The 27,717-nt window shown below is 34.3% G+C and overlaps 1 protein-coding gene across 2 annotated transcripts in view; it reads right to left on the bottom strand.

The window, feature by feature from the left end:
• LOC129744755 (uncharacterized) overlaps positions 1 to 27,717 on the bottom strand; it is a 429,246-nt gene that overhangs the window by 374,376 nt on the left and 27,153 nt on the right. For both annotated transcript variants that reach the window (XM_055737450.1, XM_055737451.1), the window contains exon 2: positions 3,232 to 4,248. The gene's annotated coding sequence lies outside the window, so the exon portion shown is untranslated. The remainder of the gene's footprint in view (positions 1 to 3,231; positions 4,249 to 27,717) is intronic.

Genomic DNA, 27,717 nt, shown 5'->3' with positions numbered 1-27,717 from the left:
GATGAATTTAAGAGCGTGTAGATGAAATCAAACATTTATTACGATTTATACATAAGAAGGTAAAACGAAGTTTACCGGGTCAGCTAGTTTCTGAATAAAACACTACTAAAATTTGGATATAATAGATGCAGGGTGGCCAGCAGACCGGGAAAAAACCGGGAATTGAAAATGGACATCGTCCTGGAGAATCGGTCGGTAAAAAAGGTAATTTTGAATCCTTTTTCCGTTTTGTAAGAACGTTAAGTGTCGTGTCCTGTAATACGTCGTCTGTTAATTGTGTAACTATGTTCTCACGTTGTCACAATCCCGTTTAATATGAATTTAAATGAGACCGGGAAAACTGGGCAAAACCTGGAATTTCAAATCAAAACCGGGAAATTTGTTCATAGATTATTTATTCCCGTATATAAACCTATAAAATCTTTAAAATCCTTTGTTTCGTCATGACGAATTTTTTTTTTCTGAATTTTTACTATCCAGAATTCCAGCATTTCATGATTGTGAAGCAAGAGCGGGAAAACGTCGGGATAAATGAGTAAAATACCGGGAAAATCGGGAATTTCATTTAAAAAAAATAGTTTTTTGAACTCAGCACATACATTTATACATATATTTTATTGCATTTGGGTTTTTTTTTTATGTGTAAAGGCATACCAAATATATTAAAAACTGTAAATTTTCATAGTGTTCATAAGATTTTTCATTAAAAACACAGTATGTTGCAAGTTACCCCATTTTCTAAGGAAGGTGAAAATCGCATGTTTTTAGAAAATTAAAAATAACTAAAGAAACCAATAAATATTCTTGTTACGCCAATATGATGTCCCTGTCGTGACTGGACGTTTTCCGTGTTTAGCTGCACAACCTTCTGTGTCAAAATTCGTTTCTAAACTGACTGGATGATGGAGCCTTTCCGACTTCGATAAGCTACATTTTTCTCTTTTTCGCTCGTGCGGAATTCATCATCGTTTTTTTCTCTCTCGTTCTCACATAAACGAAACCCGAAAGCGAAGACGTGTGTGTATATACAGTTTCTACCTACCGTTCTGCAAATCTTACCAACACTTCTGCATTTACTTTTACCTGACTGTTGCACCGCACAGTGGTCCAATTCTCAAAAAAGCTGGCAAAAAGTCTTTTTTCAACAATTTTTGCCTTGAAACCTTTCAAAGTTGTTCAATAATCATAATTTCACAAAAAATAATATATTATTTTCATATTTTCTTTTAAATTTCTTTTTCATTGTAAGAATTCGAAAAATTTAATTGATTTCAATATCTCAGTAAGTAAATTCTTGTATTGAAATTTTCCAACAGATTGCTGCAAAATCTATCACATCCTAGAAAGGTTAATTGAATCTAAAATTATTTCAAAATAACAATACATATGAAATTAAATCAATACAGATTGACCTGACAACGCTCTAGTACCGATCACTTTTTTTTATTTTTCAATAATTAACGAGTCAATATAGACATTTTATGATAGATGAGAATTGTTCAACAATTTCGCCACTACTGATCTAAATTTTGAAATTAAGGTTTGTATGTTTTTTGAAAAAAACCAACCTAGAATTCCATTTATATATCAATTTAGTTCGTTATCCGGAAGGTTATTGGCTTAGAAGTCAAATTTGATGAAAAAAGTGGTTCAACTCTTTGACGTCGTTCTCCAAAACTGGCAAAAAAGGCAGCCCAATTTACCATATTTTGTAGCCCAGAAATGTGGAAATCTATCCAACGTAAAATTAGAGTGGAGTTATGTGGAGTTTTTTTTAAATCTCTAGTTGAAGTTATAAAATTCAAAATATTTATGGTTTTTTGCAACTAAATTCCATATAAAAAATTTCAATTTTATTCCAAATCACAAATTTTTATTAGATAAAGTGAAAAATATGCCTAACAAAAATATAAAAATAGTTGCAAAGCAATATATATTCGCGATTTGAATATCTATCCGTTTTTCAATGAAAGCAAATCTTTGCGAATATTAAAAAAAATATTCAATCTTTCCTTAGCATTTCTTTGAGAACCCCTAAACGGGTAAACTTAAGACTATCATTTTCATGGTTTCATTTAGCTTGAAAATGCCGGAACATGATGAAATATTTGAATAGATAATTATGAGCGCTTCAAAAATCGACTTTCTGCCAGCTTTTCTAGGTTTTGGACCACTGTGGGTCGGTGTTCTTTTAAAGATTTTTATAAATATAGAGCTTGTATTTTTGCAAAAAATCGATCGCACGGTTAAACCAGCTTATCAAAACGAGAAAATCATTAGATCTCGCAGCTCTCGAATAAGATTTTTCATAATTCCGCGTCATCGTACCGAGTCATATGGACGTACCTTTTTTGTCAAGGGTTCAGGTATTTGGAATCAGCTTCCAAATAACCTACGAAACTGTAATTCTCTTTCAACTTTTAAACGAGATTATAGAAACCTAATGTAAGAAAACAGCAAATTTTTTGTAGATTTTAGAGATTTGGTAATGTTCTAGAATTGTTTGTTGACCAGAATACAAATCAGAGAATGATCTTAATTTATACTAAGCAGTTATGCAATAAAATAAATAAATAAGTATTCGGTGATACAGACGGTATTTTAAAACACATTAGAGGCTTATTCACAATTTCTCATGTTAAAGGATATTACTTAAATTTTTAAACATTTTTTTTTTTGAAAAACTGATAAAATTTCTATGCGTTTTGATTTGCTATTTTATGTTTTCCGTTGAATAATAATAAAGTTATGTAGCTTCGAAATATGATTTTATTTTATTTACAAAAAATCTAACCAAATTTAACACGAAAAATTAAAATTTTTGAAATTAGAAAAAAATACCAATGTTTTTAAGTTGTAAAAATAAACCAAACTTTCAATTTTGGGATCTAGTAATATCATAGTCAGGAAGAAAACATTTTTTTTAACTTATGGACTATTTGAAAACAGGGACTTTTAATTTCATTAGACCCAAATTGAAAATAATTGCTGGGGAGTCTTGAACATTTTAATTTTCTGAAGATATTTAAGCGTTACAAGGTTTTTTTCATATATAAAAATTTCCAAGAATTTCCAACTGCAAACAACTACAACAAAACAGTAAGAGTTACAATGACTTTCAACCTTTTTTCTATAACTTCTGTTAGTGTTGATTGAGTTAGAGTGTATTGAAAAAATATTTTTTAAGCTGTTTCAAAAAACTTTAATATTGCGGTTATTCTTTTTATTTACCTTATGGCAGCAAATGTGTGAAGAGAAAAACCTCCCGGAAAACACCAAAACGCTCTACTGTGATCTGATCCGACACCTTCATTCACTGTTTTGATTCGATCCACTTGTCGCTGACACAAAATCAACGTTTACCAAGTACCCTCCACTAGAAGGCAGTAGATACAGATTCGATTTCGCAAAATCGTCATCTCCATAATCACTTGTAGATCATAACATTTCACAAAGCTGGGTGGGTCTGGGTACACTCACTGTATGTACTGTGCTCTGCCCATGAAATGGAACCGACAGCTTCCCCAGAATGGAACAGAATCGAAACTTTGGTGGAGAAGGAAGCAGCAGGAAAGCAAATTCCGACCACAAGTGATGATTGTTATTTTTCTGCACCCTCAATGCGCACTTTTCCCTACTTTTCTTCCGGCTTCCTCTTTCAAGCCGAGCGAGGGCCAAGACCAAACTTCTTCGAACTTCCGCTCGGTTCATTTAGTTTCATCTTTTCTGACACACTTGCTCTTGCTTGCTTGCTTGCTTGCTTGCTTATGGCAGCAGGACCAGCAACAGCATCTTCGCCATGCCCTTGCCTCTGCTCTTCCTCGTCATCATCATCATCTTCGTCGACGTCTTTTTTAGCGAAGCACTTTGGTTATTCATGCAGTTGTGATTTTCGCTTGACTTGTGTGGTTTTCCTTCTGCTGGTCTGCGCTGTTTTTTTTTTTTTTTTTTCGTTAGTTCACCAGTTTTTTTCTGCTTCTCGTTTCCCTTTTCCCGTTGATTGCTACACTGAATTTTCCCCAGTTCTGAATTAATGAAGTTTTCTTCTGCTCTTTTTTTTTACACTTTCTCGTTTCGCTTCTGGGCACGCTTGGCACACAAACACATTCGGCAACAACACTCTCCAGTTTCTCTCTGTAGTTTCGATGCCGCGCAACAGTTGATGATGCAAACAGATGGGAAATTTCTGGTTGACAAGTTGGGTTTGGCTTGATTTGTGTTGTACGAGTACGAGTCAATTATGATTATCTGGAATGAAGGATAAAAAAATAGACAAATCAGATTTAGGGATTATACGTACGAGCAAGGGTTTATGTGGTGGAATGTATCGCAACAGACAGAGCTACAATAATTCTGAAACTTGTTTTTCACGCTATGCTGTTGCCAGTGAATGGTAAATTTTGTTTGGAGGATGCAACAAATAAATTTTTTTATGGTTCCGATTCTATCCACTCATCTGTGCTATTGTCAATTAACACTACATTCTAAAGTTTAAGTTTACTCTCAATTTATACCATTTTTCAAATAATATGTTATAATAGACTGAGTCGGTTTGGGGTCATTTTTGAATTTCTCAAACCCTGGGGTCTAAAAAGCTTCGTCTTGGTCCAAACTCATCCATGATTTATTGTAGAATTTTCAAGTAACGTTTACATGAGTAAATTTTAACTTTTAGGTTTGTATGGGAAAATTGAATATTTTGTACTGAAAAATCAACATCATTTTCATTTCTTCTGTGGAACCAAGCCAGCTTATGGTTTTTGTGCCAATTTATAAAATTCCTAAAGGAAATTTTTCGCTGAACAACTTTGTCGAAGATCGTAACTTCGTATCTTAAATATCAGGCAAAAAAGTTATTAACTGTTTAACAGGGGTATGTCTTTTGGCATTGAAAAGCAATAAATTCAATTGACATCAATGTTCCGAAAATCAATCAAAATGAACACTCAGGATGCGTTTCCTGTTGGATACATTCTGATTGTATAATGGGATAGCGCCTCTCGCAACTGCTTCTCCTGGCTGGTATGCAATCTCGATCAGCGCTCCTATCAGCTATGCAAACCGAGTCGCATCATTCAGAATCATCGGTTTAGCAAACATCGCATATCGGAGATGAGTGAGATACCAACTGATCCATTCTGAATGTCACTCACGCCTGGCTGATTAGAAATTGAAAAGACGGCGGAAGTGACCATCTTTCCATCACAAACACAACTGCAGTTTGATTTTATTCTTACTGTAGTAAAAAAAGCTGTAAAATCAAATAAATTTATTAATTGGCTATGTTTAAAATCAAACGACATTTGCTAATGATCGGTTACATGTATCACGCGCTCACTGCCTGAACCATTCACTCCTGATCCTAGCACAACATGATTCGCCGTATGCATCGCTCAATGGTGAGATTCCAATTTGATGATAGTGCTGCACTGTTTTGACAGCAAACATCGTGCGAGGTGATCTGTATTTTAGCGATGAATAGAACGATGGATGATCGGATAAGTCCAGTAGCAATCAATAACAAAACCCGATCGCTGTACGTTCAGTTGCGAAGTGCAATCAGGAACATTCGTTGAAAATGAGTGATATTCGGAACACTGATTGACATCACTGCTGGAGCCTCGCGAAGTATTGCTTGAAAAGTAGTCATGCAATACCTCGCTAGGCACCCTGCAGGGATGTAAATTGAGTTTATTGTTTATCAATGCAAAAAGACATATCCCCATTCTACACCGAATAACTTTTTAGTTTAATAAGATACGAGGTTACGGTCTTCGACAAAGTTGTTCAGCGGAAAATTTCCTTTAGGAATTTTATAAATTGGCACAAAAACCATAAGCTGGCTTGGTTCCACAGAAGAAATGAAAATGATGTTGATTTTTCAGTACAAAATATTCAATTTTCCCATACAAACCTAAAAGTTAAAATTTACTCATGTAAACGTTACTTGAAAATTCTACAAAAAATCATGGATGAGTTTGGGACCAAGACGAAGCTTTTTAGACCCCAGGGTTTGAGAAATTCAAAAATGACCCCAAATCGACTCAGTCTAAAGTTATAATTTAACCCTCATCCGCATTAGAGTGTCATTTTGACACTATTGTAATTTGAAGGCTTGTAACTTTTTTCAGAAGCTTCAAAATACAAAAATTTCTTCGGGGACCCTAAATGAATTCAAAAGTTTTTCAATATTGCATCTTTACTTTATTTATGGACGAACCCTGGAAGCCTGGACAAAAAAAACTCCCTTTTCCGACTTAGAGTGTCATTTTGACACTCCAAAAGTAAAATCTATTTAAATCGTTTGAATTATTATAAACTTCATATAAATCTTATACCAACAGAAACCTTGTAATGTCAGTAAAATATGTTTAGAACATTATATATAGCTAAAGTTACTAGTTTTCTCGGTATTCAGCATGAAAGAAAAAAATTTTAAAAACATGCCTTACGAAAACTGCTGTAGTTCATATATTACACGTCCAAAAAAATATTTGCCTTATGCATATGATTCAGCTTTCATATGCCTACATCATGAAGACAAGAAATATTTTTTTTTTAATTTTTTATTTAATGAAATGGTCGCAAAAAGTTCAAAAAAGTGGTCTGAAAAACCTACTTTTCATTCGATTGCTAGTCAATACTGTTTGAGCGACGGTAGAGCTTAAGAAAAAATATGACAACAAACTTTATTAAAATTCTAACATTTTGCTGTCTTTAGATTTTTGATGCAACAAAAATTGAAATTACTGGAATTTTTCAAAGTTCACTACTTTGCGCAATTTTTTTACAAATTGAAATTTCATCTGTTTTTGTGGTCCACCGTCAGGTTGTACCCGGATTTTCAGTGCTTTCACTTTGTTTGGACCAATCAAAAGTATATTCATTGGAAAGCAAATTTAATCTTCATTTTAGTGAGATGCAACAAATCACGCTGTGAGATTTCCCAAAAATATGAAAATCATAAAAGTAAAATCATTCCTGAATTTCTAGAACTACAAGCAAAGCGTCCAGCAAAACGTGTTTGTTTGCTCTCCGAGTAGGTACGGTGGGTGGTGATTCGGGCAGAGAGCGAAGCCGACAGAAGGAATAATGATGCGTGTCGTAACTAGCAAATGCAAACTACTAGCAATAGAATATTTACAACCAAGAAATGCACGACACGCATCGTTATTTCGTCTGTCGGCTTGGCTCTCTTCCCAAATCACCACCCACCGTACCTACTCGGAGAGCAAACAAACACGTTTTGCTGGACGCGCTGCTTGTAGTTCTAGAATTTTTGTTGCATCAAAAATCTAAATACAGCAAAATGTTAGAATTTTAATAAAGTTTGTTGTCATATTTTATTCTAAAACTCTACCATCGCTCAAACAGTATTTACTAGCAATCGAATGAAAAGTAAGTTTTTTGGACCACTTTTTTAACTTTTTGTGACCATTTCATTAAAAAAAAATTAAAAAAATATTTCTTGTCTTCATGATGTAGGCGTTAACTTCAGCTTTCATATGCATAAGGCAATATTTTTTTTTGACGTGTAACATATGAACTACAGCAGTTTTCGTGAGACATGTTTTTCCGGATTTTTTTTCTGTCATGCTGAATAACGAGAAAACTTGTAACTTTAGCTGTATATAATGTTCTAAACATATTTTACTGACATTACAAGGTTTCTTTTGATGTAAGTTTTGTTGAAATCGGTTCAACACGCCAAAAGTTATAACGATTTGAGCTGGTGGTGTCAAATTGACACTCCTAGTGCTGATTAGGGTAATGAAATCTAATGCGGATGAGGTTTAATATAGAAGTTTCTTTGGTGAAGGTGGCAATTTAAAAAAAAAAAATATTAATAATTTTAGCACCACTACAGAATAATACAAACTTTGTTTCTCAAAGATTTTTACAAGACACACAGTTTTTTTTTCGAAAACTCCATATCATTTTAAAGCACTTGGAAATAGTTGTATGGAAATAGTTGTATAGCAATAGATAGATGTAAACATGAATTGATCAAACAATAAAAATAGGATTTTGGTAGCGATAATTCAGCTGATAATGAAATTGTTTGCTTTGAGTAACGTTTTAGACCAGACTAGCTGATCCCGTACGAACTCCGTTTCGTTTTTAATTTCAAATACAGATTTTGGCAACATGCCCGAACATTTTGTGTTGCCAAAATCGGACGGTTTTTTTTCTAATTTTTTTTTCTTTAATTATTACAAAATAACTATTTTTATTATCGTTAATTTTATTTTTAATCAATTTCCGGTTATTTTTTAGTCATTTTTTTATCATTTTTTCTCATGTTTTGATGCATTTTGCACTGCTCTTGTTTTGTTTATAATCTTGGTTGTTTATGTCATATTAGCTGTTTTTGCCATTTTTCATCATTTTTAGTTGTTTTTTGTCATTTTTACTCTTTTGTTTGTATTTGTTTTTTAATTTTTTTAATTCTTCATCTTTTTGTAATTTTTGAGTACTTTTTAATTTTTTAATAAAACTTTTGTTTTTCTTGTTGTATTTGATCACCCTTTCAGAACTGCCGTGACCAGGATTGGGCAGCTTTCGCCGGAAGATTGATACTTTTGACATTGCGTTAAGCTGCCCTCTTACCTGTTTGAACCCGTGCCCGTGATACAACAAGCTACTAATTTGTACCGGAAATAAATCTGACCCCAGCGCGAGGAGCACAACTTTCTTATCGACGCGTTATCCTACCCTAGACCCATTGAGCAATCCTGAACCCATCTAACTGACCCTAGACCCAACGCTTCCGGAGTATTGTCATCATGTAACCAGTTCCAGTGAGCAACGATCCAAGCCACCCTGTAATCCCAGTTAAATTGTCCCGTTCCCGATCAGCGAATGACCCAGATGGGAGGTACTGGTTCCAAAACCAGCCATCTGGGCTCCTGCCGTACTGGTCGCCTGGCCAGTACTAGCTCTCAGCAGTACATCGAAGGTGCTATGAGAGTAATTGCGCCATTTGCTGATCACTGGTGGTTTTTGGATCTTAACTCACTCGAAGCATGCCTGTGTTCATGAGCCCATGTTCAAGTAGAGTCCCGCAGAACCACAGATTTGTTGACCCGCTGATATGTTGACCCGAACATCCGCTGTCCCGCCGAACCGTTGTCCCGCAGAACTGTTGTCCCGCTGATCCGTTGTCCCGAAGACCCGAGAGCAATTCAGTCCAGTGTCCAGAAAGTCCGTCGAACCTACCTTCCATTCCATTTTAACTATCCAGATGGTGAACACCGTAGTACTCGCTAACCTGCTAAACAATTTGGAAAACATTTTCATATTTCCCGCGAAAATCTGGAGATTTGTGGTAAAAAGTGTACCGCACCGATTAAACAGAGGAGCAAAATATAAAACCAAACAAAGCTAGGGCCGCCAACTATAAAACATTCGTTTTAGGTAGCCAGTATGTTGAGTCTCAACAATATTGGTCACTCTAATCAGCGGATTCCACACAAGATTGTTTACAATCTGGCGAAGCGTTTGTCCAAAAGTGATCTATGAAGTGTTGCCAATATATCAAGTTAGCTATAAAATAGTCACAGTTTTTCGCGGGAAAAACTGTAGGGGAGAGTGGGGATACTTGATCCCCTTTTCTTATTTTCACCATATCTTTTTAGAAAAATTTACCAACTCGCCGTCTTTGACATTTTCTGACAGCTTGTAACTTCAAGTTTCTATGCTCCAAAAATTAGAACGATACTTGAACCCGTTGATGAACTAGAAGCATTTTCGTGGGAGTAAAAAAATTGCGATTTTTCTGAAGTTAGGGGAGACTTGATCCCCTTTTGAAGGAGACTTGATCTTTTATTCAGAAAGCCCAAATTCTTGTATAAAAATCAAACAAAACCCCAAGATAGAATGTTAATTGACTATTTTGGTCATGTTTGTTCTCATTTCACAATTTATAGCAGACATAAGAAGAAATTTCTATAACTTTGTCTCAACGCTAATAACATTGCATACTTAAAGGCGCTATTTTTATAATTAAGAAAAAAATAATTATTTTTGCTCTTTTCTTCAGACAATTGTTTGATAAATATTAGTTTTTGGATAAATATTAGTAATTTCGTAATCAGCAATCATAACGATCAATTCAGAAGAAGACTATGCCGTTTGGAAGGGGGATCAATTGTACCCAACTCTAGGGGATCATTTGTACCCATAATCAACATTTTAGAAAACTTTTTCTGAAAAAAGTTGAGAGTTTTCCATTGCTTTGAAAATATGGCATTTTGAAGTTCATTTTACGCTCGAACGATTGATACATTGGAACAAATATTTTTTTCAAAATTTTCCCATGTAAGGAACATTTTAAAGTGATGAAAAAAGATCTTCAGGTTACATTTTGTGAAATTTTTCAAACAAAGTTCAATTACTCAAACAATTATTTTGTTAAAAATATTTAAACTACAAGCATTGTTAGTTTGCTCATTTTGGCACATTTTTCTAGAACATTTGATCTTTGTAAGACATTCCAGTTTCGAGATATAGCTTAGGAATCAAGTATCCCCAGGGATCAAGTATCCTCATTCTCCCCTAATTATAAATGAAAATGCAATAAATGATCTCTTTGATTTTAGTTTTCCTCCAGTTAAGTTGTTTTTATTTCGTAGACCGAAAGTCAGAAAATGGTCTGACGAAACAGAACATAAAAACGTATTTATGGTGCTTGTTTCAATTATATTGGCCCTCTAATAGAGAAAACTGAAAGGGAATGTCGCTTATAAAAACCGTTCGATTTTGGCACATGTGCCAAAATCGGATGATGCCAAAATCAAATGTTGCCAAAATCGAATGTTGCCAAAAACAAACGGGGTCTGTATGTGATAAGTGTGTGTAAATGATAATTGGGAGGCATTTTCAATACCATATTGCATAAAATATTAAACTTTTTTTAAAGGAACCTTTTGATTGTCTTTTAAACAACCGTGCACGAATTTTTAGCTTGTCCGGATGCATAATCACGCAAGCAGTTAATATAAAATCAGAGTTCGATCTCATAATGCATAGTAACGAAACTACTGCTAAAATTTCAAGCAGATTATATGGACGTCCCTTTTTCCTGTCCTTTGATTCAGAATTTGGAAGCTCCCGTGTATGAATTTCCGTTTCAATTCGATGCATAGTAAGGTAATTATTGCAGAAACATTGATTAATTAATGGGAACGACCCTTTTTGCTGACCCTGCCCCAAAATTAGACTTCTGAAATCTATTGCCCGTGCTGTGAAACTCTCATGTAGTTGTTTTCATCACAATCCGATGTATAATCATGACAATATCGCGAAAACAGTTAATATTTCATATGGATGACCTCTTTTTCTGATCCCTGATCCAAAATTGAGTACCTGAAATAAATTGCCCGTCTTTCAAAACTCCCGTGTACAAAATTCGATCTCAATCTGATGCGCTATCACGGCAATATAGCAAAAATAGTGAACTATTAATATGGACGACCCCTTTTGCCGATCCTCGATCCAAAATTTGACACCTGAAAACAATTAGTCAACCTTTAAAACTCCCATGTGCAAATTATCACTTCAATCCAATGTGTATTAGCCTCAAAATCGCAAAGATGTGAAAAATTCATATGGACGACCTCTTTGGTCGAACCCTCAAAAATCAATTGCTCCTTCTTCAAAACACCCATGTGCAGATTTTCATCTCAATCCGATGCATAATGACGAATTCATCTCTGTTGCATTCCGAGTCGTCCTACCATTCTTCTTCATCTTCTGCTTGACAATTGCCCAAAAATTTTCGATAGGGTGGAATTGAGGGCAGTTGAGTGGGTTGATGTCCTTTTCGGCAAAATCCATCCGTTGGCCCGATACCACTGTAGTACCTCTTAGCTATTTAGTGGCAGCTTGACAAATCTGGCGAAAACTTTACTGGTCCTTTGTGAGATCTATGTACGAAAAAAATACGTTTTTTATGCACTCTTCCTTGTACATTTCGGAGTCCATGGTCTTGTTTTTCAAAAAAAAAAAAACCGGGGTTTTTCGTCCGCAGCTGCAAATACCTTGCCAGATCAAACACTTTCTTGTCAACTTATCGGCAAAAAAGAATTTGATCTTGTTGGGGACATCACCCCAACCAGTGGCTTTGTAAAATTGTTGTCCAGGAAGCCGGCCTAAATCCATCTTCACGTACGTTTCGTCATCCATGAGGATGCATCCGTCGTTCTTCGTAAGAACCTTGTTGTAAAGGGTATCTAATACGGTCAAAATTTGGTCAATATCAACTTGACGTATTTCTTTCAATTTTGCATTTTAAAAAACCTGAACACCCCTCATTTTGAAGGTGTGTGTGTGTGTGTGTGTGTGTGTGTGTGTGTGTGTGTGTGTGTGTGTGTGTGTGTGTGTGTGTGTGTGTGTGTGTGTGTGTGTGTGTGTGTGTGTGTGTGTGTGTGTGTGTGTGTGTGTGTGTGTGTGTGTGTGTGGGTGTGTGTGTGTGTGTGTTTGTGTGTTTGTGTGTGTGTGTGTGTGTGTGTGTGTGTGTGTGTGTGTGTGTGTGTGTGTGTGTGTGTGTGTGTGTGTGTGTGTGTGTGTGTGTGTGTGTGTGTGTGTGTGTGTGTGTGTGTGTGTGTGTGTGTGTGTGTGTGTGTGTGTGTGTGTGTGTGTGTGTGTGTGTGTGTGTGTGTGTGTGTGTGTGTGTGTGTGTGTGTGTGTGTGTGTGTGTGTGTGTGTGTGTGTGTGTGTGTGTGTGTGTGTGTGGTGTGTGTGTGTGTGTGTGTGTGTGTGTGTGTGTGTGTGTGTGTGTGTGTGTGTGTGTGTGTGTGTGTGTGTGTGTGTGTGTGTGTGTGTGTGTGTGTGTGTGTGTGTGTGTGTGCGTGTGTGTGTGTGTGTGTGTGTGTGTGTGTATGTGTGTGTGTTAGGGATCGTTTGTCGACTGTCAGGAAGTTTGGACCTGGGGGAAATCGAACACAGGAAGCCGCAGAGACGACAAAGAGAGTTGCCGGTAGTTTCAAGCGAAACCCTAACCTCTCTCTTCGAAATGTCGCAACTAAGCTGGGTGTATCGTCTACAACCGTGCATCGAGCCATAAACCGAGCCGGACAATCGGCTTACAAGAACGTAGTGACTCCAAATCGCGACGATAAACAAAATACGACAGCGGAGGCTGTACACGACGATGCTGACTAAGTTTGACTGCGTGGTAATGGACGACGAAACCTAGGTCAAAGCCGACTGCAAGCAGGTTCCGGGACAGGAGTTTTATACGGCAAAAGGAAGGGGAAAGGTAGCAGATATTTTCAAGCACATGAAACTGTCCAAGTTCACGAAGAAATATTTGGTTTGGCAAGCCATCTGTACCTGTGGCTTGAAAAGCAGCATTTTCGTAGCTTCCAGGACTGTCAACCAAGAAACTTACGTGAAAGAGTGTTTGAATAAACGTCTGCTGCTTTTCCTGAAGAAACACGGTTGTTCCGTACTGTTTTGGCCGGATTTGGCATCTTGCCATTACGGTAAAAAGGCCATGGAGTGGTACGCCGCCAACAACGTGCAGGTGGTTCCCAAGGACAAGAACCCTCCCAACACGCCAGAGCTCCGCCCAATTGAGAAATACTGGGCTATTGTCAAGCGGAACCTAAAGAAAACCGAAAAACCTGCTAAGCACGAGCAGCAGTTCAAGGCAAACTGGCTTTCTGCGGCGAAGAAGGTGAACAAGGGGGCCGTACAAAATCTGATGGCAGGGGTTAAGCGTAGGCCCGGCAATTCGGATTTGAAATGCGGAAGCCTAACTGAATATTTTTCCTGAATTTTATATTAATTAAACTTGAAAAAGAGATTTAATTTGTTTTTTAAATAAACGATTTCACCGATTTACACGCGTTTTCTCTTGCCCAAAGTTTGAACGTATCACTCTTTAGGAAAGGATTGGTGTTGAATATCAGATCATGACTTTAATTCTAACCCTTCTAATTAGCAGCTTTTCGAGAAATTTCCTGTAATCATAAACCAGATATATGTACCGGAATACCTGGTAGATAATTTATTAGCTAGCACTTCTTAAATTTCACAAAACCTCTCCGAAAAATTGACGATGGCGTTATTTGATATCGACACCCATTCTATCAACTATCAACACTTCCGAATTTCTTCTCGAACTCAATTTTCCCATCACAACTTCTGGCTGCTGCTACTGTAAATAGTCTGGTAGTCTAATTTGTGTTTTCCGTTTTTCCTTGCTCGTTCTGGAGCGCGCGAAAGGCAAAATAGAGTGCTTCCAAGTGTCGTGTAATGAGCCCTTTTCCTCAACCCCAGTCAAACCCAATCGCCAACCTCGACTTTCATTCTCGTGACGCCATCATAACCACTTGAATCATTACCCGCACGTCATGATGATCATGGAAAACGATATAATATGACAAGTGGCGAGGAGGGAAGAAATAGAACGAATGTGAAAGCATAAATGTCGCTTCCACTCGACACTACAGGCAAGGGAAAGAAATTTCCAGGCATTTAGTGTCCGGTCTGTACACATCATCATCATCATCATCCTCGTCCTCCTCTTCTTTGAATGCCATCGTCATCATTATTATTATTATCATTAGGCTCTGCTCAGTGTCGTGTACTTTGTACTGTGTTTTCACTTTCCCGTGTTTTTGTTTACTTTTCTCGGGATCGAAGAATTCGAATTATGCGGGGGAGGATTTTATTTTTGATTATAACGAGAGGATGACAAATTTTCTCAACGCGGAGGCGGAGCAAAATTTAAATAACTTGTTTGCTTTGGGGTGCTCATGTTACATACCCACACTGCCTTTTTGGAAGGAAATGTATCGAACTTGTTTGTTCTTGGCAAACATTTTATTAATGTAAACAGTTGAATTATGTATTCATGCTATGTTACAAACTTATTTTGAGATACATAAACATCAAAAGCACATCATCTTCCAGCAGTTATTTCAACTGTTTTAAAATAATTGGTCACAATTAGGATTGTTCGATATTCTGAAAAAGATCGATCTCCAAGTTCGATTCAGTTGAATGGTCTCACAATACTTGAACAAAGCTGATATGTATTTTAAAGTTCAAAGTTTAATAAAAATGTCAAAGTTTTATCTGTTTGGAAGAGTGTGATTTCTGACACACATATATGTAAACGAGCAAAGGAAAAAAGGGAAAAACACAAATTATTTAGACGACCAGACTATTTACAGTAGCAGCAGCCTGAGGTTGTGATGGGAAAATTGAGTTCGAAAGGGAACTCGGAAGTTTTGATTGTAGATGGAATCGGTGTCGATATCAAATAAAGCCATCGTAAATTTTTCGGAGAGGTTCTGTGAAAATTTAAGAAGTGCTAACTTATAAATTATCTAAATACCAGGTATTCACTATCTGGTTTATCTTCCTAGGAAGTATCTCGAAAAGCTAATCATTAGAAGCTTATCTCAAACAGTTTTTTTACCATTTTTTTTAATTATTTCAAAATTGAATTGTGCCAGAAAACACTTTAGAATAGAGCTGCTACTGTTGATTTTCAGAATTCATTAGTTTTTTCAGACACTTTTTCAGTCATATCTAAAAAATTGAACTAATGAAACTAATGAAATCTGAAAATTAACTGTAGCCCCTCTCTTCTAAAGTGTTTTCTTGAACAATTCGAAAAAATGGTAAAAAAACTGTTAGAGATAAAACCCAAGCATTAACTCTTGCATTTCAAGGTCAAATGACTTTTTTTTTATTTTTGGGAAAAGCCCAAGCTCTGTTACTTTAATATTCTTGTTTAATTCATCCATGCGATATTTATTCGGTGATGCAATACTGCATGGTATAATCAATGCATTGTATGCCGCTAATGAAAAAAAAAATTTAAAATATTTTTGTTTTTCGACCTTTAAAAAGAAAAAAATAAATCTAACTACTACTTTTTTTTAATCATTTACGAACAAAATATACCAAAAAAATATACCAACTAAATTTATCAATCTTTCTCTAATAACTGTTCCTTAAAACTTTAAATTTTTCATTTTGCAGCTTAGATGTGTTAAAATTCCTTCAAAAATAAAAACAGTACTTGAAATTTTTTTAATAAAAAATATATTTATTCTAATTTTATGGCAAAATTTGTAGTTTTGAATTAAGTGAAGAAAGTAAAAATCCAATCCTTGAACAATATATTGATGTTCCCTTGAAAAAACTTTTTAAATGGTTTTCTAACTTTCTATAGATTCCACAAATGGGACGAGACTCTACGTGATAGCGAATAATGCATAGATTTTCACGAATTTCAAACGTCTCTAAGTATAGTTTTTTAGCAAAATTCCACGTCGAGTTACATGTTAAAATGAAGAACCAACTTTTACCTTTTTAAAGAAATGAAAAGTTCTTGCTAAAATGTGCTAATAAAGAAGATATTCATCTTTTTGTGAGGCGTGTTTTTTGTGTTTATCATGAAATTTAAATTAGAACTCGTTCTTGGAATGCAAGCCTTCTGTAAAGTGTGCGATCTTTGTGAGTTAAATAATACTTTTACTTTTTTACTTAAAAAATTCAAAAAAGTAAATTTATGTTATATTAAATTTTTTAGCTTCAACTGTTTTTGCGAAAACTTTTTAAAATGCTCAGTAAGCGGAGCCATCTGTGTATTTTTAAGATTTATGGAAAATTTCAATACAGTTCAAACAAAATTATTTGCGAAAAGTATTGGAAAAACAGATTTACAAAAGTCAGAAAAGAGCAACATTTCTTCTGTTTTTAAGCTAAAAAAACAGAAGAAATGTAGTTGAAAAGCTGAAATGTTGCAGAAAAATAGTTTTTTTTTATTTTGATTAAAAGGTTTCAAACAGATGAAATTACTTTATTCATACCCCATTACTTTAATCATACCCAGTAATAGAAATCTAATAAAAAATTGAAACTAAATAATCGGAATTAATACGGAAAATATACCGGCTAAGGGGGCCCTCTTAAAATAACATCTCGAATAGTTTCACTCGAAAATATGATAAGAAAGCCCCCTAGAGTGAGTATTGCAGAACTTTTAGCGGCATTTATGAAAACTGAGCAAATAAGGGCCATTTTTTCCAAAACTTGATAAAATTTGAGCATTAAATCTGGAATTTAAAAAAAAATCCGTTAAAATCTTAGCAGAATTTGGTGATTATTCGAAAAAAAACAAAGAAGTGAGGAATAGGTACTACAAATTTCATTATTTTTATCGAAACACGTCAGCAACGTAAAAATCGATTTCCAAACTTTCAAGTTAAACCTAATTTAGATAAAGCTAGCTCAAAAAATTCAGCCCAACTTGAGTTTTCTGTTTTTTTTTCCTTTGTATAAATTCAGCAAAATACGGACTTGATTTTACAAAATTATGGCAACCAGCCAGACCGCAGTTTGCTTGGAAAACCCGTGTATGCCCGAAAATTTTTGAATGGCTACCCACAAGAAATAATAATTCACGTTCTCATATATATATTGAATAAAGGATTTATTTTAAGATTTCCTAGCGAATGAAGAATGTTTTCATTATGAAATATTTCTTCGACAGTAAATAAAATATTAAGGTTTTTACGGTGACTGGAGTTACTTTTTGTTAGCTTTGTCAGGAATTCAAAAAATAACATTACCGTTATCCCAGGTAAAATTGATCACTTTTCTTAATATTTTTCGATTATTGTTTCTGTGAAGGGAAATGTGGCATGTTCCATATTTTTTAAACCAGTACTGGACTCCTATGAACGTTAAACATGGCTGCAGACAATTATTAAACTGCTTTAAATTTGAATCAAAAATTGATTTCGTCTCTGTTTAGAATTTGATGCTTTAGGTTAACATTGATCAGTCTCTATTTTGACGTTTTTAACGAGTTTTCTTGAGCACGAAGGATACAAAACACCTTCATAATATTTACAAATGCTAGTTTATCAATTGCTCAGGCAAATGTGATCTTTTTGGATATTTTAACCAAAAGAAATAAATAAAATAAATAAATAAACAATAGTTAGAGCAAAACTCGTAGAGAACTAGATTGATACTTCTTATAATCGAAAACGCAATTTGTTAAAAAAATAATTGCGAACCAAGTATGAGAATTTTCATTCTTTAATTTCTGCGAATGATCTACTCTTAGAGTCATAACTTAAATGATTAAATGAAAATCCCTGAAAAAAAATAAAATGATTTAAAATTAATCCTGAAACTCTACAACATTGAACACAACACTTTTGGTGGCTCAAAGATACTAAATTTGTATCTTTTTGTCCAGAGAATTCTGAGATATTGAATGCTGAATTTCGGTGTTTTTTGGTTAAGATTTCTTCACGGTAACAAAAACAATATCGCGGTCTTTAAGGTGTTAATGCCGTAAAGCAATTAAATTCAAAAGATTGACAAAGATGCTGCATAAATAAAGGGTCTTTATTTTTAAACATTACTAATACAATTTTAACTACAAAATTAAATGAAATTTCAATCAAAAATTCAAAAATTTACCTCAAAATAAAACAAAAACTACACCGAAACTATAAATTTAGATACTTAGGAAAAAAGTTGAACTCTCATATAAATCAACCTATTTGCTTCTAAACGTATTAATTTCATCAGGCAGGGTGATGTTTGTGAGGCTTCGAATAAATAGATATTTATTTAGATTTCGAATTTTCATTTTTACTTCCATTTGAAGTTTTCAAAAACAAATCAAGTTTTTCACAATTAGGAACTCAACTTATGGGTTTTTAACCGTAGAAAAAAGGTTTGAGATATTTTAACTTTAGACTTAGTTATTGAGGATTATCTTGAAAAATTTCATCTTGATCAAAGTGACCCCAACTATCAATGTTACTCCGTTTTATGGTACCTACCAAATTATCAGTTTTTGAATGAAAACTTGCAGCACAGAATAGCTACAACAAAGGAAAACATCTCCCTTTCTAATTATGTTTGAATGCCTAGCACAATTGCAAGGTATATTGCTTTAAATTTAAACTTTATCGTTATTTGTGAGGAATTTATAGTTCATATTTATCTAAATTGATTTAAAAACTTTACAAAAAATATTCGTGAATTTTATCGGGACAATAAAAGAGCAAATGCCGAGAACTATTGAAATTAAAAGAAATATGAATAACTTGATGAGAAACATTGAATATCAATGTGAATTCGCCCTTTTTATGCACTAATAAAAATCCAAACATCTCGGAAACGCGTGAAAATTTTAGAGCTATGATTTAAAAAAGTTTTTTTGAGGTAAAAAGAAATTAGCCTGTGATGATATGATATTTTTGTCACGGTATTTTTTATGTTTGTGTGAGATAGCGAGGAAAGTATGCAGAAAAATTGTAATAATTATTTTTTATGAAGTTGTTTTATTGGAAAATTACAGGTACCGTTAACTGGGGGAACTTTGATCACCGGGGTAACTTTGATCAACATGAAATTTTTGCAAATGTCTAAAAATCCTTTCAAATGGTTAAGTTTAATAAAAAAAAAATAGGAGCAGTTGTAGTACCTCGAGAGTTACATGATGGAAAAACTTACTTGTTTTTGAGGCCAAAAAATACATATTGAGAAATGTTCATAATTCTTGCTCATTAATGTATGCAGTAATATGGCCATCTTTAGAATCCATTTGTTTTTAAAAGAAAACGTTGAATAATTCAATTGAGTTCAAACAAAAAAAAATACGGTTACAGATGTTTTAATCCTTCCGTGCTTATTGGCATCAAAACAATATTCTTGAAAATGTTGAGATACGTTAAAACCATAGTGATCAAAGTTACATGAAATCTGGTTTTGTAACAAACATCTAGTAATATCCACTTGAGTCGTTTCAATATTCTGCTATTAATGATCATGCTTTATACTCCTTACCTCAGTAAGTATTTTAAAAACATTAATATGACAAAAACCAATCCCTTTCAAAATATTCCGAAATGAATTAAAAAAGAGATCAATGTTCCCCTAGTTTACGGTACTTATTTCTTCAAATAAGGAAATTCCAACAAATGTTCTAATCTAAATCAATCACAAACATCTTTTTGCTGCTAATGAACGATGTTTGGAAGAAATGAGTAAAATCATATAGAGAAAAATCATCAATTTCCAAAATTCTTTTTCATCTTTGTTAGGCCCTAACTCTCATAAGACTCAAAGCAACTGCTTCAAACCTGTTCAGTTGTGATATTCGAATTTAAATGTTATTATTACACTGACTCGATAATTGCTATTCTCATTTAATAAAAAAAACCATGCACTAAAGAATTAAATTTATAAAACCAGGCAATCTAGAATGTTCGTTCATAAGTTTGAGTATGAATAATGCAGATTGTTGTTGATTATTGTTAGCTTATTGATCATCATTATCATTATCATTGATCCTTTAGGCTATCTTAAATTAGAAATTCAAGTTGAAAGTTCTCCAACTCAAGATTTCTATTATTGTTTTTAATATAAGGTTTCCAGAATTTTTTCTGGCAAAATTCGGGCATTTGATTTCAAAATGGTCGACCAAAATCCTGGCAAAATCCGGTAAAGGATGAATGACTTGAAGAAGTTAAAATCCAACCAAATAAAAAAAATCTTGGCAAATTTGATCAAAACTAAGAAATAACTCATCAATAATCAAGAAAAAAAAAGTTAAAAAAAATCAATTTTTTCACCAAAATTTATCAACGAATTTTAAATCGCATTTTAGGCTTTCAAAAATCTTTCATTTTTATGTTTATGAAACTTGGTCTGGGAATTTCGTTTTGGACGCATAAATAAAAAAAATTATTACACATATTGTTTTTTTAAAGTGTGATTTGTGAATGAAAATGAGAATAAACCCGAGCAAAATCCGGGCTTTTCCGATAAAATTCGGGCAACCGGGCCTTCCAAATTGTATATTAAATATCAGGACAAACCCGGATAAAACCGGGCAACCTGGCAACCTTATTTCAATGTCCTTTAATTATTATTATGATTATTTAGACATTTTACCACTTCTGGGGTATTCGTGTCTTTTTAATGTACTTTTATTTTAAAACTTTTCTTACTGAGATAAATATCCTGAATTATATTTTTTCAATTAAAAATTCTCAAATTGCATTCAATACAAATAGAGATTTAATTTATTGACATTTTCAAGTCTCGTGTTGTTTTTAAAGTATCATGGTTTTCTAAATTTTTGGAACCCGAGATCTTTGTTGAAACTTATGAACTAATTTGTTTTCTTTTTTTTAATGATTACTGATTATTTGTTGTCAAATTTATGTTTAATTTTTAAGAATAACTATTTGAATTTTTTTTTCTGAATCCAACATTTGAGGTGAAATTCAAAATTGTTATCCGCATCACATTTCAACACATTACATGGAAATGTTTTTTTTTGTGTAAATGATTATGAAATAAAAAAAAAAAACAATTATATTTCGAAATTAAAATTTAGTTATTTATTGTAAAAAAAATTGTTTTGAATGAAAAATTCAGCAATCTAGTAGAAAATTTATACTTTGAATCAATAATTTAATAGTAATTGTAACTTTGCTTATCAAGTTTGTTTATGAATGGTATTTATAATTTGAATCTGAAATATGGATAAGAAGATATAATTTTAACTAGAGATACTAAACTGTGGTTGTGAATTTGACTTTTGAACTCTTATAGCCGTATCTCCATAGAATTTGAGATTTATCTTTTGGGGTTTTTTTTTTCAAAATTAGGTTTCTAAGTCTGAAATCCTAATGTAACTTCCCAATTGTTATGAGGAACATATTTATCCTGCTTTCGATGAAGGACATACCAAGCTATCAACAAAGAAATTAAAATATATTTATATCTATCATTGATTTTTTTTCACTAGAAAATCTGGGTGCTGATAGTTTTTAAATAAATTACGAATTTTGAAATTAACAGCTCTTATAAGAGTTTTAACTTTCGATTAGTTGGCGTATTTAAAAAAGGATTTCTAGGGACTCTCCGAGGCCGATTAGAATTAGAATTAATACTGTTTAAAAATCGATAAATTTTTTCAATTCTTTTTGCGTTGAGTTTGGAAGAAATTTTCAACATTTACTCTAAAAAAAATTAAATCCGTTATTTTTTTGGATAAATTAAGACATTATGTTTAACAAAAAACGTGTTTATTTACACAAAACTTAATGGAATTTTTCAATAGTTTTTTTTTCGTTTAGGAGTTATCGTATTCAAGATAAGGTGAACTTATCATAATTTTACCGACGTATATGTTCAGTATTTTACTTTTCAAAAAATATTAAGCTAGAATATCATCAGCTTTAGAGAATATTATAGCTTTTATTACCTAGAACATTTCACCCGTAGAAACCAAATTCTTTGTGTAGATTTAAAGAAGTTACGAGTCCAACACAAAGCAGGTTCCACCCTACTATGCCTCGTAATGTTTCAATTCCAAGTGACAAAAGACGAGTTTTAAATTTGTTCTTACCTAATATGGTTGTGATAAAGAGTGAGGATATATTTAAGAAAAGCGTGTATTTTTTTATTATATACTAGCTGACCCGGTGTGCTTTGCTACACTTTCCAAAAAATTTTGAAACTTGTGGTACCTAGTTATTTAACTTGTTATTTATTTGCACAAAATTTTAAGTTCAATTTCAAAATCATTAAAATGTTATTTCAAAATGAATTTTTAACTTTTTTTTATTTTGAAATCTTAATTTTTTTTTAAATCCGTGTTTAATCCTTTTCATGACTCTGGATTTCTTTGCTTGATAAGTTTATAACTTATGCCAAAATATTTTTTATATAAATATAATTAATAATTAATTATAATTAAATAAATTAATAATTAAACTTAATAATTAAACTTTCTTAAACTATCATATACACATTTTTAGTAACAAAATAATATCATGGGACATTTATTTTACCTATTCGTTCTCGAATTATCATACAAATTACCCCTATTCCTAAATTAGTTTAATTTTAGGATAGCTTTAGTTTTTAGTTTAAAATATTTTTTTTTCTCACTACAGGATGTTTTCCTTTATAAAAATGCTTGATTGTGCTCAGCAAATTTAAGTCGAAAAAATAAATTTTAGTGATTATTAAACTATAGGGCTCTGAAAGTTCATTATTGAACTGAACACCTAATTTAATGTATTAATGTAATATAAATGTAATGATGAATTGGTACTAATAAAGATATATTTAAAAAAAAAACCCCCCTATTCCTATATCCCTAATTGAAGGAAGGTGGGTCTCATAAATTCAGAAAAACACTTCTTGTATACAAATACGATCTCACGCCATAAATGGCTCCATTCTCGATAAGTTCTCGAGTTATTCAAAAAATGGGTGACCCTCTCCCCACTGTATATCTCCTCTCTGGCAAGAGAAGAGGTTCTCAAACCATCGAAGAAAGATTGTTTTCTCGTTAAGTTATCGAAATATTAAACAAACTGTATCAATGCCCTCTTTTCCCTCTATATCGTTCGACTGATTAGTGGTAGTGATGCTAAACTACCGGAAAAAAACATATCTTGTGCTCGAATACCCTCTCATGCCAAATTTGGTTTAGTTTGATTTATTAGTTGTCGAGTAATGCTATAAAATTTGTACCGGAGCCGCCCTTCCTACCTATCCTACCTATTTACCTGGAAGAAGGGGATCAAGATTGAACATTCCGTGTATTCAAATACACTCCTATGCCAAATTCTTCCCCAGTTGCTAAATTGAATGATTGTTCCCATGTCATACTTGGTTCCATTCGTTAGATAAGTTTTTGGTTTATGCAAAACAATCATACATAAATGAGCTTCCGTCTTCCCTAACTTCATTCTCAATGGAAGGAGAAAGAAGTTTTAAATAAGCTTATAACCATTTTACGTATCCAAATGCTTTCCCATGCCAAAGTTGTTTCAATTGGCTTGATTAGCTCTGGAGTAATGCGAAAAATTGTAAAGAAGCACCCCCCCCTCCCCTCCCCCTCTCCTTCATATCAACCCACTGTATGGAGGCAGTAGTACCAAATATTCACAGAAACCTTCCCTGTGCTCAAATACCCTCTCAAGCCAAATTTCGTTCTATGTGCTTAGTAAGTTCCCAAAGGATGTGAAAATTATATGAGAGGACCCTCCTCCCTTAAGATTTTCCGACTTGAAGCATGAATGGTTCTCAAAAACTCATAGAAACATTTATCGTAATCAAATACCTTCCCACGCCAAATTGGGTGCCATTTGCTTGATTATTTATTCAGTTATGCTGAAAATTGTAAAGGAGCACCCTCTTCACATTCTATATCCTCACTGGAAGGAGGGAGGGGTACCAAATATTCATAAAACTATTTATCGTACCCATATACCCTTCCTAGCCAAATTTGGTTTCATTTTCTGGAATAGTTTTCAAGCTATGCAATAAAAAAGTGGTTCAAGCCCCCCCCTTCTTCCTGTATCTCCAATGGAAGGAGGGAGGGGTTTGAAATAACCATAGAATCATTTTTCATATTCCACTACCCTCCCATGCCAAATTTTGTTCCATTAGCTTGATTAGCTCTCCAGTTATGTAAAAAATTGTAAGGTAGGCACCCTCTCCCCTTTCTATCTCCCCACTGGAAGGAGGGAGGGGTATCAAATATTCTTAAAAACATTCCTCGTACCCCAGTGCCCACCCATGCCAAATTTGTTACCATTTGCTTGATTGGTTCTCGAGTTATGGAAAAAATTGTCTTTTGTTTGGGAGGCCCCTCCCCCCCCCCTTCATGAGAGAGGGAGGGGTCTCAAACCATAATAGGAACCTTCCCCGGCCTCCAATACCCCCACCTGCCAAGTTTCACGCAAATCGGTTCAGTAGTTTCCGAGTCTATAGGGAACAGACAGACAGACAGACAGACAGAAATTCATTTTTATATATATAGATTCACAAAAAACATTCTTAAGATAAAAAGAAATTAGCACATTGTATTTTGTACTACGATATTTGAATGTTAGTTTTTGTAAGTCGCAGTTGTTCATTTAGGTTTGGAAATTCCTACAATTTTTGAACCTCAATCCTACACAAACAATTTCCTGCACCTAATCAACAATGTGTTGAAGAAATTTGCAAAATGGTATTGAGATAAATCATCACTTTCAAAAATTATATTTCAACTTTGATGGGCCATAACTTTTATTAGGCTCAAAATAACGGCTGTTCAGTTGAGTTTCAAAAATATTATCTAACGTTATTTTTTCACTGACTCACTTACTGAAACCCACACACTAACTTTTCTTTCACCTGGCAGATTTTCAACAAGAGACTTCTAAATAATAAATTTTGTCTGGATGTTCCGGAGATAAAAAAGGCGAAAAAATTTGAAAAAAGTGTAGTACTTGCGGTGGCTAACGATCTGGGGATGCTGCTAATCAGTAAGTGTTATATTGTTTATTCCATAACTTTGATCAAATTTGAAACTTTGCGTGGTTTTAAAGGTTGAGCTCCAGGAAACAGAGAATGTCATAAAAAAGCCTAGATTAAAAAAAAAGGATTTCTCTTAGCGTGCATGGCGCACGTGGCGCCCAAAAATTCAATTCAAAACACTTTTCCATTGCACGCTACCTATCACAAAAATTAGCACATGTAAACATGACATCAGGAGGTAGTTTCATCGAAAATTTCATCAATTTCCATCCATGCATTCAAAAGCTATTCACAAAAAAATTTGCAACTAGGTACCTACATCCATGACTTACACTAATATCAGTTTAAACCCTTCAGAAATTTTCTAGTCAAAGCCAAACTTCAATAGCTGAAAACACTTTCACATTTTCTTCACAAATCCCCCAAAGACTCCAACATGATAGGTCCACTAATGAAAGCTCCAAATAAAACGGAACTGTTAAGTGAATGCAATTCCTTTTGTTATTATGACTCCGACCAGAAGCTCCGTCCGGGATGTTGCACTTGACACTATTTTTATACTGGGTAGATTCTGGGGCCAAAGAGCTTGTGTCGAGCGAGGCTATTTCTTTTCAAGTATGGCACCATGAACTGTTATTAGTTATAAGGATAGTTATACTATAGGTTCAACAGCTACACAGTACATTCTACCAGCTGCTTAGCACTCGTTTCTCGGTTACCCTTTGTTCAGCAGCAACGCTACTCCAGAAGTCTAATGAGAAAAAAAACTACCCTCCACCACGTTACGGAAGCAAACAAACATCAAGCCTGGAGGTGATTTTCTTTCCTCCGCACCAGACCACCCTTAGACTCGCTTCCTTATTTGGTTTCTTTTATTTGCTTCCTGCAGCAATGTGTCGGATGCATTCCTGTTTTCGTTTTTTTTCCTTTACTCTCTTCCTGTCTCTCTGGCTCATTGTTTGGTGGTGTTTTCCCATCGACCGCAAGCTCGTGCCAAAGAGCTGGCCACTGACTTGACTGCATCAACTGCTGTACGAGTATAACTAGGCACTCGACTGCTTTCTTCAGCTGATGCAATTTGACACCCCCGCTGGCGTCTCCCAAAATATGAACCAAGATGCCGGGATTTTGTTTGCAGCGAACTTTTTCGACACTTGTCAATGAACCAGCTAGCGCGCGAATCGAGGGAAGAACATTGCATTGTTTGGTTCACTTGCCGATGCAAGTGCATTCCACTAATTGACTTATGTTGACTTTGATTCTCGTTGGTTCAACAATTGCTGTAAGCTCAACAGATGTTTGTTTGAGGTATACTAACAATTGTGGTTTGGATATCCCATTTTATGAATGATGACAACAGCTTGACAATGTGCTGAAGGTACCAAACTGAATTGAGCTCTTTTGCAATGGAATACTTTTTGATTTTCACTTCTATTTTTATCATTTGTTTTTTATTTTTCTCAACTGTTGATACTAAGATAGAGTTACTGACTGTGCTTATGAATACCTATATGCGAAGCGGAGCAATGAAGCCGTAATACGCGACACTTCTAAGCTGTCTAGGCTTAAGGTATTAAGCAGATTAACAACTGGGTCTGTCTGGCTATGTTTACTCATTGGAAACAACATTTTTTGATAAACATTCACTCATTCTATTTTATTTAAAAAAAAAACAATTTTCAGCTCTTGTGATAATAATACAGTATCTAGTCTATCATTAAAAATAACATTTTTTTACTTTGTTTACATCAAGACATGTTTTTTGAAGTATCTAGGGGCATCCAATACTATCTTGCGGTTCATGGGCTGGTGATTTCAAAGCAATTACGAGTTCTGATTTTTTTTACAAGATGGAAATTTGACTTAAAACCATAACAGGGTGTTTGCTACCGTGAGTGAGTTCGTCCCATTAAAACCACCTTGGGCTTCGTGTGCCAAATGTGCCCCTTGGTTTAACCCAATGATACTACATCAAGGGGTAGCCTGTGCTCATGCACTTATACATCTCACCCTTTTCCTCTATCTCAATTTTGGTCTTTCTCCTTATCATCTTTCTTCTTTATCCTCTTTCTCTCACAGCATCCAATCCTGCAGGATTTCTAACCATCAAGGCCTGGCCGATTGAAAAACTAGCAAGCTAGAATCCCGTCCAGACCACCTCGAATGGTATCTCCGCTTCCTTTTGCTGCAGGAAAGATCGTAGCTGAGTACGTATGAGTCCAGATTAGGGTTATATCGCGTCCTAAGATCGCGTTGCTTTTTTATTGAAGTGTCATACGAGGCCCAAGACCTGCCATGATTCTTTCCTTCCATTCTTTCCTGACTCTAATCAGATCGCGCATGATTTGCGAGATTTCTTCGACTATAGCACGCCGTACTATAGACGTTGAC

Source organism: Uranotaenia lowii, chromosome 2 (assembly GCF_029784155.1).
Source record: "Uranotaenia lowii strain MFRU-FL chromosome 2, ASM2978415v1, whole genome shotgun sequence".
Classification (NCBI taxonomy): domain Eukaryota; kingdom Metazoa; phylum Arthropoda; class Insecta; order Diptera; family Culicidae; genus Uranotaenia; species Uranotaenia lowii.
The sequence above is the reverse complement of the archived record's forward strand: the minus strand, read 5'-3'. Positions and strand labels throughout refer to the sequence as shown.